Source organism: Strix aluco, chromosome 8, assembly GCF_031877795.1.
Source record: "Strix aluco isolate bStrAlu1 chromosome 8, bStrAlu1.hap1, whole genome shotgun sequence".
In the NCBI taxonomy this organism is placed as follows: Eukaryota; Metazoa; Chordata; class Aves; order Strigiformes; family Strigidae; genus Strix; species Strix aluco.
This window is the reverse complement of record NC_133938.1, coordinates 1,766,597-1,786,809: the sequence shown is the minus strand read 5'-3', so window position 1 is coordinate 1,786,809 and position 20,213 is coordinate 1,766,597.

The window sequence follows — 20,213 nt, the reverse complement described above, 5'->3', positions numbered from 1 at the left end:
TGGCCTGGTGAATATTTATGAGCAGTAAAACAGTCCAACAGGAATGACTTAGAGACATCCTGTCCAGAATAGTTAGTAGCATAGAGATAATGGTAGATGGAGGTCATGTCCTTGGTCCACCTAGGAGCTCTCATCTATCTCATACAAGTGCCTGAACTCCAGGTTAAATGCTGCTTTACGAAAGTGAGGTTTTTCCCTCTGGGCTTGTATTTAAAAATTATAGGCAATCTCTTTTCTACCTGAAGTAGAATGGGAACAGTAATGAAATACCAAACGTATTCTGAGAGCCCTCTTTCTTAAAAAGACCCAGTCTTCAGTGTTGAGCAAACTCAGTAACAGGAAATACAACCAGCCCCATCCATAATTAGCTCGGTATCCATTCTTTTCAGTCAAATTTCCACACCCCCCCTGCCCCGATAATGCACTTTCAACAACTCTAATTTTAGACTAGATATATGTACACAGATTCAGCAGTGCCAAAAGTGGTGTAGTAATATGCTGAAAATTTATTTGATCTAAACTTGAATGATGTTGGTGGAAATGTGCCAAACTACCCACATTTATACAGTCAAAGAGCAATCTGAAGGAGTCATGCTTCTGCATTGGCAGTTATGCATATTTTCTGCTTTGTGTGTGCGGAACAAGTGTCTGCTTCCCTGACTATGTCATAGATGTCCATAGGCTAGTCACTGCACTGAGCTCTGCTTTTCACCCGAAGGGGCCTATTTCTCCATTCTTTCATTAATATTAACGTTATTGTTTGCAGGGCATTAACATTGCTGTTAATGGGAGTTGTGCATAGGAGCTGACAGAAACACTCCTTAAATCTGTAAATCTGAATTCAGGCTAGATAGAAGCTACACAGAGTGTTAAACACTTCTTTTTTTTAACTTGATCAGACAAAGCTGTGCAGTGTTTACATTAATCCTGCACTTTTGAAGCACATGCAAGGTTTCAGCTTCACAGTTACTCTTGATTTCAGTGCAAGTTAAACACTGTGCAACACTTTGAACATTCCTTCTTAGAAGTGCCAGATTTGGGCAGTTCAGCTTCTGAAGCCTTTAGATCATGTCAATTCTGTCCTCATGTAGAGGAAATTTTAAGAAAATAGGAAACTGTTCTTCTGGGGAGGCTTCCCCCATGGGAGAGTGACAATTCCTAAATGTGTGTTTACCTACAGTCCTGTAAACACAGGAGAAATGACTGTGATTTAACTAATGATAGGACTTGTTTGGCTGATAAAAAGCTTTTCTTCTGTTTGGGCCATAACTCTCATGAAAAATCAAACTCTTCCCTCAGCAAATGACCATTTTGAAGGTAGTTTACTATGTTTTAAAATATAGATAATGGCATCATTTTCTTAACAACTGTAGAGAATAAACAGATGTATTATGAAATGATCATGACCATGTTTAGCTCTTGCTTTACTGAATTTAGATGTTTTTCAAGCATAATTGTTGTCCTGTTGTTTTCCAAGGAAAGCACACAGGGCCCAGCTGCAGGAGGGGTTGGTGGCCAGGGCTCCCAGCAGCAGGAGCCCAGACTGCTCGCAGGGGGCTGGAGCGCGTCACTCAGCAAGCACCTGGGCTGTGTTAGTGTCACTTGTGCCTGCCCAGAGTGAGCCTGTGCAGGGACCCTCTGTGCCTTTGTGTATGAAGCACCTGTGGTGGAAAATTTTGGCTCTCCAAAAGCAAGACTCTGAGGTTTCAGCGGCACTGCGTTTCTATCTGAGTGCGTTTTTATCGATATATTTGTGCTGTTTTATGGGGGTATGATGAAAGTAGGCAACCTGGACCACGTCCTGCTGCTACTGGGGTCAGCTGCATCTGTAGGACAGTGTCCTGCCTCTTCCGGGTGGAGAGGTGGACACTATTCCTGCTCTCATCTGTCAGGAGCTGCCCGGTGACGTGGGGAACGGGGGAGGAATGAATTACACAATAGTCTATTTTTCCTAAAGGCTTTGTTTAGTTACTGTCCCTCACTGGTAGCAGAGATGAGTTCAGAGTGTATAGCTCAAACCTGGATTTGGAACACTAGAAATTTGAGATCCTGAGTAGATCCAGGCTTTACCACTGCATATTTAAAAAAGGGCATAGAGACAAAATTGGGTCTAAACTCAAATACAGAACTGGAATTGTGCAGGCTTTCCAAAATGCCTTGTTTCAAATCTGGCATTTGGCTCAAATTCATCTCATTTAAAAAACTGAAACCAAAAAAGTTTTACTAGAAGTTTCAAATAGCATATTATATTAATGATAATAATGATAAATGGCACTAATATTTTGTTTCTTATATAAGGACTCCTTGAGAATTCTGGCAGGGACTGTGAAGCAAGTAGGCACAATGACCAAATGATCTCCCAGCTCTCACACCTGCCCCTTTATCATGTGTGCTCTGTTTCCCTGCTCTTAGATGGGCAGGGTGAGTAAAAATCTGTCGATCCCTTCCAGACTATCTGTCTGTCACCTATAGACAGAGTTCAGTCTCTCCATATGTGTTCTGATTAAAATCAGGAAAGTATTTTGACAATACTTTAGCACTTGCTATGTTTAAAGTGCCAAGAAAACTTTTGAGGAGCAATGGATCGGTGAAACAGTATGTGGTTACAGATTAGATTCAGAGTATGGATTTAGACTGGTGTTTAATTTGGGGTTAAGACTCAGCCACAGCTTTGGTGATATAACAATGCTCTGCTCTTATAACATGACAAAAACTTTATGCAATTTAATGAAATTCATGACATGATTTCTGATGTCTTAAGGAATAGAACTTGATGGTTACACAAGATTTCTGTGAAAATTAACTAAAACCAATCCAAAAGCAGTTGTTCCTTCTTGTTCTGACAGACACCAGTCTAACCCACCCCAAGAGCAAGCTGAACTGTCTAGTCCCAAACCCCGTGGTGACAAGCTGAAGCATGCACCCTTCAGGAAAACACTGCTGTGTTTGTGAGTGGAAGGTGCTCTGGGAGCTTGCTGTCCCTGTGTCACCAGCCTTCCAGCGCCCTGTAAAGCTCCTCTGCTCAGCTAGCAACAGGTCGAAAGGGATGGTCGCTGTGCATAGTTTTGGTACTGTATGTCTTGTCTCACTTGCAGGATGCAGTTGCCTTTTGTTTGTATTGTTAGGGGTAATGGCTACAGTTTGGATCTGTCAAACAGTCACTGGATGTTGAGCAAGTGTACATGGGATACTTCAGCCATGCCCTGTAATACAGAGCAAGTGATGCAGAGAGGGTGTGTGTCAAACTTATACAAGCAGATGAAATATTTTTTCAAAGATATACGTCCCCGAACAGTTACAGTATGGTGAATCATGCAGCACAAGCTCTGCTTAAAGGCACTCTGCAAAACTGCTTCATTATGTAATAATGCTCCGTGATTTCTAGGGCTCTGTCCTACAAGCTATTGAACAATTCTAACTTGAAAAATACAAAAAGTTGATTTATAAGGAGCTACCTGTATTTGCTGACAATAGTTTTGAATAATAGTGCTTAAACGCTATTTTCTTGACAATTCTAAAACCAAGGGATTATTATTTAAAGAATTGGCCTTGCCATCAAGATACAAATTAAAAGGAAAAGAAACATTTCATTAGAGTTTTTGATCACTCGAGATTTTTATTCTTTTCTTTCTTAACTGAAATTCTTCCTTAAGTTTAAAGGGTTCACCTCTGTGTCAGTTGTAGTTGTAATTATATACTACCTGTCATACAGATACATTACCTACTGACATTAAAGCTTTCAGAAATTATAATGGACAAGGACAGATGTTGCCAGGTTTAAAAATAAAATTAAAACAGAAACAGTGTAGCAGCTCATCAGAATTCATCAGCAATCGGGGCTTAATTCCATGGCACTGTACTGTTATCTGTCAACCATTCATGCAATTAAGAGAAAGTATCTCCCAACGTTTCCATGGTGCTAAAGCACTCCAGGAGAACAGCCAGCCCACACAGGACCCAGGAGCGATAAAATATTAATTCGGTACAAGCACATGTTCAATAATCTCAACATTTAATACAGGCTATAGTAATTCAGTCCTAGCAAATTATTCAGTTAAACAGAGCAGAGCCAGATAGTATGCTACTTGGCAATGACTTTATTTGCTAAAAAGAAGCGCCTATTTATTGTGGGATTAGGACTGTAGATATGAAAGTGGTGCTTTTATGTTAGCAGTGCAGATATTGTGGATGACGAGTGCAGGCCCAGGCTGAGTGGCTCCAGCCGAGGTGAGCATGGGAAGCTCAGTTTTCAAGGTGTGTATCTGTTTGCCAGATGAAGCCTAAAAGAAAAGGGAGTTTGAAATGCTGCATCAAGCAGAGAATAATTAATCTACTGCATGGCTTGGAGGTGTCAAATGAAACTGGTCTTGATGTCTGTTGCAAGGAATTGCGTGTTGCAGAACGGATTTTGGGGGAAGTCGTGCCTCCTCCATCAGCACCAGTGCTCACCCCGTGCAGCACAATCCTCTCCAGTGGGTTGTGTCCACCTTTGGAGTGTGCTGAACCTGTGCTTAAAATAAGAAAAAAAATTCCTGACACTGGAAGTGCCCAGTAGACTTCTGTAAGGGCACTGGGGTAAGTTTTGCTTGGTAGTAGCATCTTGTAAGTATGGGCTTAACACTCGTGGGGTTTTGGAGAGCTGTCAGCTATTCCTGTGTGGACAGAAACTTGGGGTGAAATCGTGTTTTTAGATTCAAGTGTGGTGTGAGCTGCCTGTGTGATGCAGCCAGGGACGAGCCCTGCAGAGCCAAGCCTAGAGCCAAGGGCATGGGGAGGGGTCCAGCAAGGCTTCTGCCTCTCCTCCATTTCTGGGTCCCTCCCTGCCTGCCCAGTTGTAGCATTGCCGTTTGCTGTCTGCAGGCCTAGCTGGGATAGATTTGGATTAGCTGGAGTTGCCATCTTCTGTCTTGAAAAGAAATCCTGTCCTGACTTAAACTTTTCAGGAGAAAACTTTCCCTAAAAGCTTTCAACATCTTCCACTTTCCAGCCCAACGTACCACCAGGTCTCTGCTGATGCTCTTTACAGCACAGAGCTGCTGCTGAGGCTGACGTTGCTTCGGGAGGAATCAGAAATATTTGCCCTACAGATATTTTTTGAAGACCTGCAGATGAAAGGGCTGTTGCAGCCCCTCGGTTTTCCTTTCATCTGTTCTTCATAACATGATGCCCTTTTTTTTTTGTTCATCTTGTTGCTGAAAAGTGAGAGCAAGCTGGAAGCTGTTAAGGGAATGTCCCACAATGAGTTTTTACAATATGATCACACAATTAACTGAATAACTTTAGTCGTTATCAATTGCCTTGCACTAAAAATGACAGGCTCACAGCTTGTCTGGAAGTACCATCAGGCCAAGGTTGTTTTCCCAGAATTGATCATACATCTCCAACATACTTAAAATATTTTTAATAACTTCAGCATTTTCCAATGCTTTCAAAATAAAGCTTGAATGATTCTGAATCAAATGTGGAAATACTATTTCATTAAATAATTTGGAAACTGAGAATTTTTTTTCTTTCAACCTCTTCTAAAGATTGAAAGGTCCCTTCTTTCAAGGTCCCTTCTTTCAAGGTCCCTTCCAACCCGGGCTGTTCTATGATTCTATTGTTTTGAGCGAAGGGCTGTGAGAATTGATGTGTATAATGACAAATCAGTAAAATTGAGAATAATATTCTTCTGTTTATTTAATTTCTAAATACCTTGAAAATAGGGTTCTGTTGGTTCCCTTAAGCTAGACCATGTAATGAATTAGATACTGGTAGCTGGAAAAAAGCTTTAAGGGGCTGAAGGGTATTTATTTTAAACTTCTTAAGTATGTGGCCTACAAAAAACAGAAAATATATGAAGATAAAGTTTCAAGAAGAAAGGAAGTAAAAAGTCTGTGCTTAAAAGGGAAAAGTTGGGAGGGAAATATTGTGAATTTCCACCTTTTGCTTTTATTCCTAATTTTTCCAGTTTGGTGGTTAATTAACATTTCAAAGAAAGGAGGGCTTTGCTAAAAATCCAGCATCTCTCCTTAAGGCTTGGCTTAAAAATATGTCCTTGGGATCTTAAAGAATTGTGTAGAAAAACAGACTAATATTGGCATTCCTAATATTTTAAGGATGAAACAAAGAACAAATCCAGCAAAGCCATTCTAGACAGTCTTTCAAGCCCATGTAAAGAAACAAATTCAGGCAAAAGAAGAGTGTTTTTAAAATACTTGGCAGCTCATCTTTAATATTAATTCAGTACTCTTCCCTTATTTTTCTGAGTAGTGCATCCTGGGTATTTAGTCCCTTCAGATATTTTTAGACTGACTTCCCCTTTGCTGTTCAGCCAAGTTAATATACACAATGGTGGCAGCTAAAATGAGTTAATTTTTTTAATACACCAACTCCATCCATCTCTTAAAAAATTTCAGTTTATTCCCTCTGAACCCCCCAGTCTGTCTCTGTCCCTCTGGCAGTGAGCTGGTGGAGCAGAGCACAATGTGTGGTAGCCAGGAGGTGGGTGAGTGCAGGTCTGGAGGCAGAGGAGGCATTTAAACAGGTCAGGATTAGAGCAGAATCTGGGGCTTGAGTCTGGAAATGTCTCAGGACAATCTCCCTTTTCAAAGACTGAATTGGAAACCAGAAACCAGCTTTCTGGTGCTTGGATCCAACCTGACAGATCAGTGGAGGGACAAACCCATCTAGAACTAGAACTGGAACACATTCAAAATCTGAATTCTGTTTTTGAACAACTGCAGTTCCCGCTTTGTCTAACACGGATCAATAATCCTGCTGCTTCTCCAGTGATCCCCCATGGCCTTAGTCACTGTGTAAGGAACAGTTTTTGCCTGACTCTGCCTGTTCAGTATGGGCTTTTTGCACTGCTAGTTTCTGCCAGTTGCCTTTGGTAGTTGCAACCCATACCTGTACGTGGGAGAAGGGAATACATAAAATCAGGTAAACGTTTTTCAGTAGAAAAATCACCTACTCTTTTGTTGTCCACATTACTTCTTGCTGGATTTAGTCATGAGCAAAAATCTTATTAGACAATTTATCAATCTTTGTTTATATCCCTCTAGTATGACACAGAAATAGAAGTAATTATTAACATTAATAACGAAAGGAATTGTCTCAAGCAGGATTAACTAATACAATGTTCCCATTTCCCCTGCTTTAGTGAGAATACTTACTTTTTGTTAGGGTGGGAAACATAATCCTACAAAGTTATCTTTCCCATCATGTCTCACTGCTAAAACAAAACAAATCTCAAATGAAAAAGCCTCCAAAAGACAAATACGATATTCATTGACATAGTCTGGTGTGAGACTGACAGCAGAGCTGAAAAATTGCAACTTTAAGCTTATTTATGTGAAAATTTTCAGGAACCATTTATCACCAGTTATCTGCAGAATGTGTTTTTCTTGTGTTGCTAATGAGATATTTCACCCTTAAGACCTTTTAAGCCTTCAGTCATATGTTAATATGGCAGCTGGTTGTAAACTTCTAACATGACACTAAATTAATTTTACTTGTCACAGCACAGAGATCCATAACTGTGTTCTGGATTTTTGTCTTCTGGACTCACTTTCCTCTACAACACTTTTAAGTTTGTGCTCTTGCTTCATCCTCCCTGGGGAGATGCCAGACCCCAAATTCCCAGTTGTGGGCATTGGTCTGTCCCACAACGTGTAACTGCCTGGAGTGGGGAGGGGGATGCTGGTTTCTGCGGCCCTGGATTGCTTTATGGATGCTGGTTTGTGCTGTGGAGCTCTGGTGCTGAACTGCCCAAGGGGTGATCCAGAACATCGGTATTAAGTTGGTGTTACCTGAGAGCTGCATGCCTCTGCACACGTGGGGTCTGCACTGATCCTGAATTTCAGGGGACTGGAGCTTGCAGGGTGGTGAGGACATTTGCTCTGCTTCCCTCTCCAAGTAGCGTTCCCTCATTCTAGTAGTGCCACAGCACTGGTGGCAAGGGAGCAGGATTATCACGTTATTGGCAACTCTCACCACATTACATTGTATGAGATTTTTAGATTGTTATTTCTATAATTCTACAGTCATACTTTTGCCTAGTATTGCATCTCCTGATTTTTTTTTTTCCCCAGTTAGGGTCTAAAAAACATTTCGCTGATGAAACAAAATGGATTTTCATACCTATTGTGGGAATAATTTCATCCTTCTGGGAGCTGATAATGATCTGAATGTTTAGGATCTTATGCTAGGTTTTTGCATGTTGTTGTCTGTCTTAGTGTGATCTGAGCTGTGCAGTTCTCTAGTTACTCCAAGTCAAAGCACCAGGTCTACTGATTTTTTTGGTCCTCTGTTTCTGGCTTCCAGCTTTCTTTATGGAGACTTTAATTTTGTCCTCTTTTTCTGCTAAGGGCAAACCTCTTTATTTTTGCTCCTGCTGTAGCTCGGTGCTGCTTGGCCAGGGCTTCAGAGTGCCCAGAGGAAAGCCTGGCTTTTTGATGAGACAGCTGCCTTCGCCAAGTTCATGGAGGCCATGGTGGAGCTGGAACACTATAGAGATGAGGATTACTGAATATGGTTGCTGTGCTAAAGTCACTGATTCATAAGGACTTTAAATATAAAACTGTGTATGCTGGCTTAGCCATAAGAACTCATCTCTGATTTTTTGATTTTGTTTTCCCCAACTAATCCATTCCTAAGGCCAAAGCAAAATCAGGTGTTCGTTGTCTTTTGTAGAGTTTGACCAAAGCGCTGAAAGCAGTGCTGAGTCCAGGGGATCCCTCCTGATATACTGACCTCATTTAACCCCCATACTCTCTGAATTTCAACCATTCAGCCTCTTTCATGCTATTTTTCTGCTTTGCTCTTGTTTCCTTGCTCCATCCGTCTCCATTTTCTGCCTCATCAGGGAGAAGCTATGGTTCACAGCCAAAGGCCACCTGACTACCTACCTACTGAAGCTCTCTTTGGGCTCTCTTTTTGTCTTCAGCTTCTACAAAGGCTTCAGTTTAGGGGCTCTGAGAATTGACCCACATTTCCTTGCTGGAGTTGCCATGATCCTGGGTGAGCTTTCCAAGCCATTAATATCAAAGCAGCATCACTTGTCTTACAGCATATTCTGAAGAGAAGAGAGCTCTTGGAGCCATTCTGGATGTCTGTACTTGCTGGAAAGGGAGGGTCCTCTCCTCTCTGTCACCGCATGTTTCTGGGACTGGTGTAGAAATCAGTATTACTGGGGAATATCAGTATTACTGGACTTCATCAGAGATAATCTAATTTTTTATGTTCCTGGACAAGCCAGCTATTTCCAGTGCTCATTAGAGCACAGTGAAGTCACCAAGTCTGTGACACAATAGATGAGATTTCCATTATTTAGCTTTACCTCTTGTCCTGTGTGCTGTGAAAAGAGCAGGGGGGAAGTGAGCTGTGGTCAGGGGGCAATGTTGTGTTCATCACTGCCTTGCTCTCGGGATAAAGAAGCTGGGTGAGGCTCCCACAGAGCAGAGGAACTGGCAGGGAAGGATGCCTGTGGACCTGATGCTTGTGACAGCATCGTGAGGGCTGCTATAGGGGAAAACCAATTCTGGCTCAGCCAGACCCAGTACAGCTGTCTTGTGCCTGCTGTCTGCGGCTCAGCAGTGGGTGCCTCCTGCAGCCCTGCTTAGTTACTGCATGGAAAAAACACCAGCGACAGCTCTGTCAAACTAAATAGAGTATTGGGGCCAGATAACCTCACTGGCTGGAAGAGCAAAACCCTTCAGGGGTAGTTGGAGTGAAGGCTATAAGTACCCTGAGGCTCCCTCTCAAAGTTGCTTTGCAGTACATTGTCAGAAAAGGGTGGGTGACACCCCGCTATCTGCTAAGACCACTCTTCTGAAAGGCTCTGCTCGAGCCTGCTGTGCCCCCTCGCTCAGCTTTGTTTTATGTGTGTGCCTCTTTCCAGACCTTCCTGCTGGCTGCTCAGTATTATCGTGACAATTGAATGCCCTCAGTGACTCTCAGTTGACAGGGTTGGAACAAGGAAGCCTTTGTTTCATATTTACATATTATTTCTTGGTATCTCTAGAGCATCTCCTGTATGTTGTAGAGAAGTTTGAGTGTACCTTGCCTTCATATATTGTGGAGTTGGGAGTGTATTACATACAATTTACATGTTTTAGCCTGTCTAATGGCCTCCCCAGCAGTTTTTAGCATAGACTTGCCTCTGGCTGCTTTTCTATAAATAAATAATTCTGACGGATCGTGCCAATGCTCCCTACGCTGGGGTTTCAGTACAGAGCACCCCTGTGGTGGAGAGGGGCTCCTGCGGAGCAGAGGCTGGCTGTGCCCCTGAGCCCTCGCCCTGGGAGGGGCTGCTGCTCTCTGGGCATTTCACACGGGTAGAAGCGGTTTTCCTTCCCTTTGTGCTTCTTGTAAGGCACGGCGTGGGGCTGTATCTCCTGGGTTTCAAGGCTTCCAGCTCTGATTCATCATGAGATTTTTTTGGGATAGTTTTAAAGACAATCTTGGAGTAAGCTGTTGTATCTTTAAAGATGTCTGCAATATGTTGGAAGGAGCAATGTAAAATCTCACTAATGCTGCTCACTGACAGTCGTGACCTCTGAGAGTCTTTCCAGCCCCTGGGTTACTTCGCTGGCTTTCTGCAGTGCCAGGGGGGTGGTGGGAGCACGCAGCCAGAGCCCGTGTCCTTTTGCAGCCCCCCTGGACCTTTTGCATCTTGTATTTCTCTGTTTGGTTTTATCTTTACTGCTTCCATTGTGCCCAAGCTCATCCATAAACATACAGTCTTGACTCTTAATGAGGTGTATTAATTCTATATTTATAGGTCATTTGAGTCTTACTTGGATGTTTAAGATCACTTCATAATACTTAACAGAATTCAAATAAAGAAAATGTATTTAAAGACCATGTATTTCTTTTTCCTGCTGGTCTAGGGTTTATTTTTCTTGCACACATAAGCCATTGTTTCTCTGATCTCTCTTATGTTCTATTCAATATTGTGTTGCAATCTGAAACATCATATATTAGGGCCATATATTATGGTGTAAAGACAACAGAGGTGATATTTGCTAGATGAAATGGACAAGAGACTGGCCTCATGAGGACTCGCTGGCTTAGGGGCCCAGCCCACCTCATTGATTTGTTTAATTGAGAAAAATGGATTATCAAGACTTTTTAAGTTGCACTTTCAATGGAAATTCTCTGAGTATCTGTCTACCTTCCTTCTTCTCATCGTTCCCGATTTGGATCTGAAACTGTTGTGCCTTTTGTCCTGCTGGGGTTAGACCTCCATCCTCTCCGAGCACTGGTTTGGGGTGCTCCTGCCCTCAACCCCTGCATCCAAACCTCCAGCCTCCTGGCAAACCAGCCCCAAAGTCCATGCCTGTCTCCAGCTCCGCAAAGAAGAAACTCTTTAGTCATATGCTTTAGCAAAACCCAACCCTTCCAACCTACCTCTGTGGTGGCTTCCAATGGGGACTTGGCACAGCCAGATGATGTCCTGGGGGCAGAGCCCCACCGTGGCCTCCATGCTCCCTGCCCACCTTTGTCCTGAAGCTGGCCAGAGGTTTTCTCTTCTGTAGCTCGTGGGTGTGCTGAAGGAAAGCATACTCCTGCAGCAGTCCCGGGTTCTTATTGTGCATGTACAGAGGAAACTTATGGGACCAAATGATATTTCTCCTAATTTTGTTCTCCTTGGACTTTAGATTCTAAACTGTAACCATGAGACAGGAGTGAAACTTAACACAAACTCTGTTCTGAGTGTGGCTCTCGCATCTCCTGAGTAAGAAGGGATGGGTGTGTGGCTTGGTGGTTTCAGTGGGAATCACCCTGGCTGATCTACTGCTTTAAATTCTTGTTTGAAAAGCCCAGAAACTGTGAGAAGAGAAAACAAACTGATGCTCGAGTTCCCACAGTTTTACTGGCAGCACGTCAACATTGTATTTTACGCAGTGTACATGCTGCTAAGGTACTGAGATAAGCAAAAACTCTGCGATTTCCCTGTCTAGCAGCTCTCTGATGCTCTTGATTTTGTAAATCTCTTTATAATATGTGATTGAAAAAGGCCACCTTGCTGATGAGAAAAGCCACAGTAGGAAACAACAATAATGTGTGCTTACTGTCCAGCTTTGTATCTAAAGCTCTTTTGTGCTTGGATTTAAAAAAAGCTGCTTTTATTATTTTTGTGAGTTTTATCTCTTCAGCTGGTCTGGAGACAGCGTATTAATCAGATGTGTGGGTAGTGAATTACCCCTGATGTCAAAATCTGTTGTTAATTAAAAATACATGCTTTTGACATATTAAGCATCCATTAAAAGCACCATCCTTTGTCTGGAGAGGCACTGTGCATTGCACTGTGGGATGAGCTGACAAAGGCATGAGGGCTGCCTTGCAGAGAGCAAGGCTGGGTAGATTAAATGTAAAGAATAGAACTGTTGCCTTGGATTATGTGCTTGCTTTTGCTTATCTCCCAAGGAATAGATGTCGGGCTTAGCTGGCTGTTGGGGTGAGAACTAGCAGGTGAAGGACTGCCATTTTTTCACTGACTGGTAAAATGGTTTTTCCAGTTTGATCAGCGTAGTGCAGCATGGTGTCTGTTGGTTAGCATATCCTTCTAGCTGGTTGGTTTTCAAGGAGATGAGAAATTGTATTTTTTAAAATCTCATGTGACACACTGCTAAAATGAGCAATATTTATTTTCCCACAGGCTGTATTTTCAGTGGTGCATTTGAATGGAGACTTGCAGTGCTGTAGTATTTCCTTAGAACTGAAAGTTAGGTCTCTTATTTAAGAAACAGGTATTAAGCATACCTTAATTCATGCAAAATATGTCAAGCTGTTATTCCTTAACACCAAAAGAGAAGTGATAACAATGTCTTTGGCCTTGGTTCAGGCCCATGGTGTGCATCTGAAAGCCAGGCTCGGGTGTGGTGGGTGGCTGGTGCCAAAACCAGAGGAATCCGTGTCCTGTGAGGGGTAGCTCTTTCCTTTCCAGGTGCTTTTCAAAATGTTGAGTTTCTTTCCTTGCTGGAAGTGCCGCAGGCATGGTTCAGGGCCCCTGGCGCAGGGGTTTGGGTGCTGGACCCCCACTCGCTGCACCCTCCGTAGCAGGGGACACATCCCCAGGGTGTGCTGGACTGACCGGGGCATCCAGATTGGGCACAGTCTGTAATGGAGGTGTGTTTTATTTACTTATTCTTCAGAGAAAAATCATGAAGTAAAAGGAAATCTTGAGAGAAGAGAGGCAGGCTGAACTGTAATTACCGAGGAAAAGGGTTGTCGTCTTCCCCATCGATCAAATCCGAGCAGAAATGAAAGGGGTTTCTTCGTTCCAAGCAGTTACACCAAGGAAAATGGTAAAACTGAAAGCACGAGTGCTGCTAACAGGCTGTTGCTCTGCTCTACAGCTTCCTTTTCCTGGGATTATTACGGGCAACCATAGATTTCTTTAATTTTGAAGCCGAATAGAAAACAGTAAAAAAATGGTGTCAATATGCATAATTTTGAATTGGCTGTGGTGTTTCTGTTAAAATGGGTTTTAGTGAGTCCTGAGTCTTTTTTCAGCCCATGAGGCAGTGCACATAGAGCTTTACATTGGTATGCAGGAAGGAGCTGCAGGGCTGCGTTCGTGACAGTCTATTTAAAACCCGCAAGAGAAGGAGCCTCCTGAAACAAGGTTATGCTCTTCATTTGCCATTCGAGTATTGAGAAATTGTATCTGCCCTCTCCAAAAAGGAAACAGAAACCCTACCTTATTTTGAGTTTGCTCATAATGATTGGGAACAAAATTTGTTAATTTTGATACTGAAATTAAATTGATGTGTTAATAAAATATGAAGACTTAATATGTGTAACTGATTTAATTCAAAATGAACCATGATTATCTACTAAAACTCTGCAATGTTATATAGCTATGACCATTGTGTTTTATAGTTAATAATATACCTGGAGTGAATATTGGGAAGAAATGCTTTTTTGAATTACAAAACTTTGTATTACTTGAATGAGCATACTTGTATGTGGGAGCTCTGAAAATTTAGTTGCATCTCTTATTAAATATATTAGAATTAGATGGAAGATATTTTTGTAGTTTCAAAGAAAGATAATCCTAGCAGTGTTCAGCATCAGTAATATTGGTAGTGGTCACTTGGATGTGGTGGTATGTGGGGATGCCTGATGTATCATGTCATAGTCCTAGATTTTAGAGAGGGTTCTCAAAAATAGCATTAAAGTAGGGCAGCTCATTCCATCTCTTCCCTGCGCTGTCCTGCTCTTCCCAGCTTTGCTTTCCTCTCGTACAGGTGGGTGCTGCTGTAAACATGATGCTGTTGTGAAGTGAGAAGTGGCCTTGTACCCATGTGGGCTTTGCAAGGGATTTTGGGTGGTTTGCACGTGCTGGATAGGGGATGGGCACAGTGATCCTCACTGTGGGGAGCAAGGGCAGCCCTGGGCTCCACCCAGAGGTGCTCAGGCAGCCCGGGAGTCTGAGAGCAGGTATAGCAAAGTCCTGCTGTCTTCTCCCTGCCAGTAGCCAGATCAGGAAATCTTGTTTCTATAGCGCTTCCTATAACTTTCAGTAATATCCACTGCATGCACTGACATCTCTTGCCTGAGGAATCCCTGCAGTAACAGTCTTTGTAAAATGTCCTGTGCAGGGAATGTTTTCTTGCTGGTTGTGGAGGAACACGAGGCTCTCCTGTAGCATTTCAGATCTCTCTGCGTTTTTAAAGGTGCAGGTTCCTTGCAGCTCTGAGTCATTTACTTAAGTACCTCTCTGGAAAGATTTGTATGGCTGGAGCCTGAAGACTTGGATCTCCAGTGTTTTCACCAGGTTTGCAGTGTCTCGAAGCTCACCACAAAGGCTGAAGCCCAAGATGCTGGCCCCGTCCCTGCCCTGTGCTGCAGTGAAATATTCCCTGTGGCGTTTGTGCAAAAAGGCTGCGCAGGACCATCCTGCACGGGTGCCTGTCCCACACTTCCCTCACCGAGTGCCCTGCCGTAGTGCTGCTAATGCACAAACCTGCAGGCAGTGTGAACCCAAACAGTCCCTGGAGTCTGTGTACAAAAACCTGATTGTACAAATGCCATGACTCCTGGCGGAAATGGCCACTGGGTGCCAGAATGATGTGACACTTTTATTAGCCAGAATTTAAGAAAGGGAAGTGGGAACAGTATTAAACTTATCAGTGCACTGGAAGAATAAGAGCCCAAGAAAAAAAAAAAAGATGACATTTGGCTGTGGTGTTAGACAACAGCGAGTGCGAGCAATGCCTGATAAGGCGGACAGCTCTGAAGTGCAATTCCGGTCTGAAAAATTGCCTTGTGATAGCAACGGAGTGAGGTTTGAGGTGGTGTGTATCGCTGGCTCTCAGCATAAATGTTTTTCTATCTGCCATCCCTGGAAATTCAGCCTCAATTCTCAGAGCAAACTCCAGCTCAAGTGATTAATAAAACCTGTGACATCTTAATTTCAGTAGCAGTGGCTTAGTGGTGACCACTGGGGTAGAGCAGACCTCTTCAGTCTTGGCTGTGTGAAAACCACAGAGTTTGGGGGTGGAAAAAAAAAAAACCCTCAGTAAAAACTTATTTTTGTCACCAATGTCAGCAGATAGTGCTTTGAATGTGTGCAGGGAACAGACCTGCTGAGTCAGGTAGAGCCATTTTACAAAATCGCTTTTCAGAGGAAAAAGTGCATTTTGAGGAGATGTAAGAATTCCATGAAGATCCAAACTTCAGTGCTATGCAGTAAAGAGAAGATAGCTAGACATGAAATGTAATGGGACTCCCAGCATGACTAGAGGCAAAAAGCAAGAGCCAGAACGATCTTGGAAGCTTGTTTCTGCCCACAGGGGTGACCTGCTACCATACAAACCATTACATTCATTGGGAAAAGCCCCTTTTTATGTGATGTGAGGAGGTGCACGCTGCTAAAGGTATTAGTGTTATCCATTTTTCTATAGTTGATTTTAGAGTGTAATGAGGGAGGAGTGAGACACCGATAAGGAAATGTGAAACGCTGGAAGCCGCAGCCATAAGCCACTTCATACGCTTGTGCCAGCATGGTGAAATGAAGCTGTAAAGCATTTGAGTGAGTGGATTTATGGGGTCATATGGACTGAAATGGGCTGGTGATGGGTTCAGTAACAAAGGAATTTCAGAACACATTCAGATAAAAGAAGGTGAAGGGGAGCGGCATCAAAGGGCTCCCCAAATCCAATATGTTAATAGTACTGCAGTAACATTTAAGCTCTCTGGAAGGAGCACAGAGCAGTTGACTGGGCCTGGCTGGTGTTTGATGTGGCAGGTAACAGCTGTGTCTCGTACTTGGGGATTTTGCTGAGTTGTGTTGTGTGCTATAGAGTACTTGGCAGTCCTGGCCTGGGGCCCTCCCAGCCCTTCCCTGCTTGTTCCCGTGCTCGCTTGGCCTTGAACCGGCCAGCACAACCACTCGTGCAGCTGTGCTGGGGGACAGCAGATGGCTTCAGTTTACCAAAACCCAAACAACCCCCCCTAACCCCCAAAGAAACCAAAACCCCAAAATGCCAGGTAGAGGCCAGCTCCAGGGGGTCCCCCAAGAGGAGCTCCCTGGCAAGCTGGTGGGTCAGGAGGTGGTGGCAGGAGAAGCTGTGGAGGGCCACTGCAGTGAGAAGGAAAACGGGGAGCTTGAGGTGCAGGGGTGGAACTGCAGCATCCCAAGGAGATAACATGGGGAATGGAGACGGAAAGTAGGTGCCAGCGCTTGCAGTGTCAGCGTGGCTGTGCCGTGAGACAGGGTTGCTTAGCAATGAGATGAGGCCTGCATAGAGCAGCAGAATAAATAACGTTCTCATAGCGACAACCTCAAAAACTTCCCCTCTTCATATGCTTTTGCTTCCTCTGAAGTTAGCACGTTGCTCTTGAAATTTGAGGGCCATCCTGAAGGATTCCAGTGCTGTTCAATGCAGCAGAGCTCAAACAGTGCAACCCTCTGGCAGAGCACCTGTGGGGGGACCCTGCCTCCCCAAACACCCCTCTGCTTACCTCCCTGAAGCCTGGGGGCTTGCACCCCTCATTGGGCTGCTTTTTGGAGGGCACTTCTCTTAAACTGAACTTCTCTTGAGGTGCCAGTGGGCACCCCAGCCCCCCTGAAAGGGCCCATTGCTGTCCCTGTTAGGTTTTTGATGTTTCTGCTTCTCTGGTGGCTGTGGCTTGGTGGCTGCTTTTTTGACTGAATCCATCTCAGACATCAGCAGCACCTATTTGAAGTGTCCTTTAAATATTTGTGTGATGAAAAGCCATTGCCTGGAAGCTAGTATGCTATGGAATTTCCATGGAGCTTTGGAGCATCTGAAATTGGGGCAATTTAGGAATACCAATATCCCTTCTGGCTTAACAGCCCATTTATCCAATGTATCATGACAGAGGCTGTATGGTGGTTAGGTAAATTGCTGTTTTGTAAGCTGCTCCATTTATATTATTCAGATGTAAGTGTGGAACTGCAAGCTTTGTTTTCTTGCGTTGTAGCAGAGATTGTAATGGTTCCCTAGTGTCCTCAGAGCTGTAGAAAATCTAATTAAAGGAAAAATACTTTGCTGTGCGCATACAAGATTCACAACTGCTTAATATCTTTGGCGTTTGGCTTTTTTTCCTGATGCTTGGCAGAGCTTGTGCCTCCTGGGGAGACCCTTTGCCCCCTGTCCCAGGGGCAGGGGTGTGGGCAGGGCCGGGCTGCAAGGCAGAGAGCCTCTGAGCAAAGAGCTGCTGCTGCTTCCATATCTAATTCCGATTAACTTCCTTGGGAGTGTTTCTTTGTTATGTGTGCTGCGGCATAACATTTTGAAAGATGTAATTAAAAAAACATCTCAGCTGATAATGTACCTAAATCAAAGCATATTATCCACAGTATTGCCTTCTGATGATAAGGACGATAGGGTGCTGTCTGCGGCTGCCCTGGGCTCAAAGAGGGGATCACCCGTGTGATGGTTTAGTCTCTTGGCCTCAGCCACCAGCAGCCTTCACCCCAATGCTGTCCCGCAGGAAAACCAGCTAATGACAAAATAGCTGGGGGCAGGAGGATTTGACTGGTAATGGCATAAGTCTGTGTAGGTCTGGAAAAGGAGAAAAATAATCACGTAAACCCCCCAAGCCTGGAGGTTATGAAAAAGTAAAAAGGAAAGCCCAGAGCTGGTGGAGCAGGGGCTGAGAACAAACCAGGGGAAGAGCTTTTGGCTGAAAATGGGCTGAGCCTGTGGGTAATGATTCGTTTGAGGGGAAAAAAGTTGTGAATTGAAAACGCTCTCAAAGCTGCCTCTGCCTGGTGACTCTCCCCAGCCAGAGCAGCACCCCGCTGGCACGGGGCAAGAAACAACGCGAGACAAGTGGTTTTTGGTGTGTAGATCTGTCCCGAGTACCTTGTTCAGGTATAATCGGTGTTTCTAGAGGTTATATTGAATACATATCAGATGCACTCGCCGTGCGCTGAGCGTATTGCCACCTTGGCTGCAGGTTGTGCAGCATGCCCAGAATGTCTTCCAGGTCTCCGGTAGAAGGACCAAGTCTTCTGCAGGGACACAGGCAGCTGTGCAAAGCCTGTGGCTTCCACTTCTCAGCAAAACAGCTAGCTAGTCCTAGGAAGAGTCTGGTACAGGTGGTGTTCAAGAAACGTTACCTATGTGGGTGGGAAGAGGTGAATGAGGACCACAGAGTGTTCTCCACTCCTGATGAGGAAGGCTTAGACGTGGGTGGTAGCCATGAGCTGCCCTTTTCCAAGGGGTGGTGGTGTCACTGCAAGGCCGTGCCTCCCCCTGAGCGCTGTCAGGGCCTTCCTAGCCCAAACCTACCTGTTTGTTGGGCTGGCTGGGGCATGGCACTCTGAGACATGAGTAACGGAGACCCGTGATGGAGGGGTAAGGATCCTACCTGCACCAGCGGCTGCTGCTGACTGCCAGCATCCTTTACGGCGCGTGCTTCGCCCAGCCTTGCGATACGTTTTGTTGGGATTATTTTGTCCTGTACCAATTAACAGTAACAAAAAAATGCCTGTGGAGCAGGACCAGCGCCAGCTTTGCTGGAGGTCTCTGGACTGCCATGTCCCTGCTTGTGAGGTTGCTGTCATCCAGAAACAGCAGCAAACCCTGCGGCTTGTGTCTCTCCTGATGCAAAGCAGGGACTGGGTTCCTGGGCAGGGTAGAATAGGTGGAGCAACTGCTTTTGTACTCTATTTCTAATAGATTTGTTTTTATTATAAATGCAAGTCCCTAAAACATGGAAACTTAGTAAGGCAGAAACATAAAGACATAGAATATACATTTATATTTATAGATATGGTACTTCTAAGGTGTTTTAAAACTATTGTTTAATAGTACATGTTGGTCTGAACCTTTCATTGAAATTTAAATAATAAAAAATTGAGTGGTGGACTTTGAATTTAATATTTTACTTGCTCAGCATGTGTGCAGTCTCTTGGATCTCTTATGGTGATGGTCAGGAGTGTCTCTGAAGTCTGGGGCTTGCAGTATGGCAAAGTGGCATCATTTGAGGCTCACTTGGATTTGTTTGACGTGATGAGTCCATGCCCAAAAGAATCTTTGCTGGGAGAGCACCTTGTGCACCTTCAGAAGTGACATATCAGTGCTTGAGGTGTTTGTAGTTCTGCTGTGTTATTTTGTGCATATATTCTGCCTGGTGGAGATTTCCTGGGGTCAGGCAATTTTCTGTTCTTGAGTTCTGTCAACAGCTTGCTGTGCAATTTGTCTTTTTTTTTTCCTTCCTTTTTTTTGGAAGAATGATTGCTATGTCTGGATATTTCTTTGTTGTAGCTATTTTCTGATCACTTACATTCATTTGCTGTGTGCAGGGATTCGTTTTCTGTGTTTCCTTTAACTGATGTTCCACAAATGAACTTTGTTCTTTATTGCCAAAATCCTGTGAAACCGTTTTAGGTGAAACAATGGAAAGAATATGTTCCCGCGGATGCAGAGCACCAGCAAGTGCAATGTTTTGGCCTGTCTCTCTAGCACATCTGTATCTCTTGGCACTCAGGGAGGAGGTAGAAGGATGGGCTCCTAATTGAAAAATTAAATGGCTTGTATAGGCTTCATTGTGTAGACTGATCTGTATTCACTGAGAATCAGATGCTGTATTGTTTTACTAGCTGGATGAGGTGTTAAATCTTGATCTTTTTTGCATGAAAATGTCCATGAAATTTTCCTTTGATTCAGAGTAGTTAAAAAAAAAACCCTAAAAATTGGATCTATTAAATTTGGACTTGTGGCTTAAACTGCAAGAGCTGGATT